Consider the following 4693-nt stretch of genomic DNA (forward strand, 5'->3'; position numbering starts at 1 on the left):
ACAGCCCCGTCGCTTCTGCGCGGGCCTGGGGGACCCAGCTGCAGGGCTCTCCGGGCCTGCCCCCAACCCCAGCGATTCAGTGCAGGCCCGAGAGACCTGGCAGCGGGGCTCTTCAGGCCTCCCCCTGGCCCCAGCGCTTCGGCATGGGGAGCTGGGAGCAGGGCTTGCTGCGCCACCATTTGTGCCAGCTCCTTGGGCTGCCAGAGCGGTGCTCCGGCGCGCTCCAGCCCCAAAAGACCCCTGATCATTATACTAAATAAATCCGGTCAGATATTCCTTTTTTAAAAAAATATTTTTTATTATTTTCCAACACTTATATATAATAAAAACTAAGATATATATATTCATATTATGAGAGACTTCCAACAGCATTGCTTCGTGTAACCGAAATATATATATCTGCTTTCCAATATCTAACGTACAAAATTCTGTTCCCCTGGTCAGATATTCCATTTAGCCTAAAATGTTCAGGGTATGAAAGTGCAGTCCAATTAAAATTAAACAGTCATATCAAAGATTCAGAAAACAGATTAAATCCCATGAAGTCAAGTAGTAATCACCACAGCCATCATCTGGAACCTGTCCCCAAGGAAGTAGCAGTAACACCTCATGATGCTGTTCCTGTTTCTGAGAGGAGTTCCAAAAGGAGAACCAGAGAGCTGATTTGGATCTAAAGGTTGGGAGAAGTTGGTGCAACTGGATCAATAGCTTTGGCTGATTCATTGTTCTGGAAATCCACCAGGACATCAACAAGAGGTCCTGTCTTTCCAAATACTCCACAAGAGTCAAATGGCAACAAGTAACCTTTGAGGGAATGTCATCTGAATAGCTCCCCTGTTCCACTCCTGTGAAGTGTGAGGGCCTCTCTCTTACAGTTATTACAATAAATCAAGTCCAGCCCAGTGGAAGTACTGGAAAGACTTGTAGCTCAGTTCCACAGTAAGTCAGATTTGTACACACTTGGCTGCGTTTGTTTGATGGAGTGGTGGAAACAATCCTCAAAAAAAGACTGTTACAGGAAAAGGGGTGTTAATCTATTAAAAGTCTTTTCTGTGATAAATGCATATTTGCTGATTTTACTGAAATTCATTTTTCATGAGAAATAACTCGCAACAACAAACTAGATGGATAAAATTTTCAATAATGAGATTTCTATTTATTGTGGATGCAGCTCTTGAAATATGAAAAACCCATAAAATTATGAACTGGTAGCAACACTGAGGGATTCCAATGAATTATAGAAGATGCACAGAGCTAGAAGTTAGATAAAAATGTGGTAGGAAGGAATGAGTTTGTAATAGTAGAATCCTAGGGAATGCATGACTAGTTAGTTGAAACTAATGAATATTTCAAAGGTTCTTTTCCATGTTCTTTTTTTCTGTTCTTTTTCAACCAATCTGTTTTTAAAATGCAAGCAACTCAGATGTTTCACTGTACATTTAAATACATACAACATATAAACTACATGAACTTTTTATAATTACTATTACCAACATTCTGAGGTGAAATTCCTCCTTGCTTGCCCTCCCCTTTTTGCCAGACAATGGTCCCGGTCAGACGTGGCAGAAAACGCGTGGGGGGAGGGAGGCTATTTGTGGCGCGGTAATTTGACCCACCACTGCGTGATCCCACACAACAGTGGGTGAAGCGGAGTATTTACCTTGCAGCCTGCTCCCTCGAGGGCTCAGTGATGCCAGCCTGCTTCCTCAAGGGCTCAATGATATCATTGGAGCGCGTTGGGCCGATCACCTCAGGAACTCCGTCCTCGGCTGTCACACCGTTGCTTGATAGTGCAGTTTACCTGGTGGTTTTTAACTGCGCTTCTTTGGCTGCCTCCTACGGGTCTCTGATGGGTGCAGGATGCTGGCCAGATGTGCCGGTGTGAACGCGCCCATAAAATCCGCCTGTCAATCGTTGGACTTCCGAGGTAACTACTGCGTGTGATCACGGCCTTAGGGATGCTTGAGCATCAGCTGATACTCACATTCTGTTTGCCAGTTGGCAGTCAGGCAGCTGATTAATTGGCAGGCTGTTTGACTGTGGCAATCTGTTCACATCTCTTCACAGAAACAGGCAATTTGCTGTCATCAGAACCCAACGGACAGCTGATGAAGGATCATATAGTAGTCCACTTCTGAGGGATCAGTTAGCTGATGAGGGATCATTTAACAGTCAGCTCTCCTTCTGGGGAAATTTTGCTGTATATCTAACAAAGTACTTGGTGTTTTTTTTCCAGGAATAGACTCTCAGCTAATTGCAGAGATCAGCTGGAAGTCAGGTTCTGATCTCCCAGCCTGGGAAGTTTCCTGCATCCTGGACTCACTGAGATGCAGTAAATTGGGGAGGGGGTCCAAAAGCCAGCTGATTCCCCTTCTGGTTTCCTTACTTCAAACTGTCAGTTTGAGCTGCTGTTGAAGCTGTAGGATGTGAATGGGTGTTTTTTTGTTCCACCTGAGGAAAGCAAGAGTGATCTGTTCCTATCCTCTGTAACCCAAGCTGACAGCTAAATGAAGAGTGTGTCCTGAGAACAGGACGAAATCTTCCTCCTTCCAAACTGCCAGCTTGGGCTGCAGGAGATCTGCTTCTAGTCTCTCCAACCCAAGCTCACAGTTCGGGGTGCATGCTAGGAGAAACAAATCACTACTTCACTCCACCCCCAACCCCTACCACAAGCTTCTCTCTTTGTTCCAGCCTTGCTGGAATAGGAAGAGAGGCTTGGTAATGGGATGGAGAATAGACAGCGAAGCAAACCTTTTGCTAGGTCCATTGCTAGGTAGGGAATTGGCAGGATGTTTTGAAGGCAGTTTCTGTTCAGCAGCTGTTTTAGTTGTTCTTTGGGAGCGGAACAGATTAAACAACTGGCTTACCTGTATTTGGGACAGCCAGATATAAGTATGTTCAGTTGTCCAATAGGGTCACCATGAAATTTGAAGCATTCCTAGACAGAATGTATAAATAAGTGTTTCTACAACTTTTTTATTTTCCTTTTAGGACATTGTTTATTAGTGTGTGGGTGACAATGCACCCAAAGTACAGCTACCTGCAGTATTCCTTCTGTGAATTAAAATAAAGTGGTTGGACAAAACAGTACCATAGAAATCAACTGAGTTTTGTCCCAGACAATAATGCATTTTGGGTAAAAAGTTGCCATGAAGCTTCCTTTTTTCATTCAGGAAATTGATTCAGGGAACCATTCTTAAGTGATCTGGAGAGTTACAGTCCCCTCCTCTTTTCATAGAAAGATGACTTGATAACATACCACCAAATTGGTGTGAGTTATGAAGAGATCAATCTTAAGCAGGACTACTCAGAATCCCACTGAAGTCTATTCATTGTGGTTACTCCCAGGAAAGTGTTTTTAGGAATGCACTGGAAATATGCAAAAGTGTGTGTGGGATCCATCTCATCTCAGGCATCTTATGCAAAACGGTATATCTAGACTTTGAGTATTCCAAACAGGCTTTCTGTGTTATGAACACATTGATTTCTGCAACCTCAAACAAATTTGAGGAGACAGGTTCATTTTACCAGTCTGAGATATATTGGAACTTGACTTGGATTACTGACTAAGGATGGGCACGAACTGGCTCATCATGAATTTGAGCCGGTTCATAGTCTGCAAAGGAATGTTCATGGAAGGGCGATCAGCACAAACATTCCACAAACTTTTATGCTGTTCGTGGCGGTTCATGAATGGATACATTTCCAGTAAAGCACAAAATAACAAAAATATAACAGGAACACAGTGTATAACAACCCAATAAATATAAAGAAACCACTGTGAATAAAGGCGGCTCAACTCATGTTGAATAGTTAAAGGTAAAGTTTTCCCTTGCTTGAGAGCTGGTCAAATTCGAATCTTGGGGGCAGTGCTCATCTCCATTTCCAAGCTGCCCGAAGATGTTTCCATGGTCATGTGGCCGGCATGACTAAATGCCAAGGCACACGGAACACTGTTACCTTCCCACCGAAGTGGTACCTATTTATCTACTTGCAATTTCTTGCTTTTGAACTGCTATGTTGGCAGGAACTGGGGCCAGAGATGGGAGCTCACTCCATCTCAGGGCACTAGGGTCTCAAATATTTTGAATACCAAAATTTTAATATATGGTTTATCCCATTAAAGAACTGTAGACCTGGTATTAAAAAAGAAAAAAGAAGGGGATATTGTTGTGGGGGTATACTACAGACCTCCGAACCAACCGGAGAAGCTGGATGATGCATTTGTACAACAGCTTGCTAAACTTTCACAGAGACAGGATGTTGTGGTTATGGGAAATTTCAACTATCCAGATATTTGCTGGAAATCTAACTCTGCTAGACATGGGGCATCCCACAGATTCTTGAATAGTCTTGTGGACAACTTCATCTCTCAGAAGGTGGAGGTGGGAATCAGAGGATCTGCTATCCTAGATTTAATCCTAACAGGGAAGAACTGGTTGATGAAGTGAACGTTGTGGGATCCTTTGGGAATAGTGACCACATCAGCTTGGAACTTGACATAGAGAAGGATGTGAAACCAGGACATAGTAGGACTCGTATCGTGGACTTCAGGAAAGCTGATTTCAAAAAACTCAGAAAAATATTAGGTAGGATCCCGTGGCTGGAAATGCTGAAGGGGAAATTTGCACAGGAAGGATGGGTGATGCTGAAAGTAAGAAAGAAAGGTGGGAGATGGGTAATGAAGCCAAGG

This window comes from Gekko japonicus, unplaced genomic scaffold (assembly GCF_001447785.1).
Source record: "Gekko japonicus isolate JY-2015 unplaced genomic scaffold, Gekko_japonicus_V1.1 scaffold577, whole genome shotgun sequence".
Taxonomy (NCBI): Eukaryota; Metazoa; Chordata; class Lepidosauria; order Squamata; family Gekkonidae; genus Gekko; species Gekko japonicus.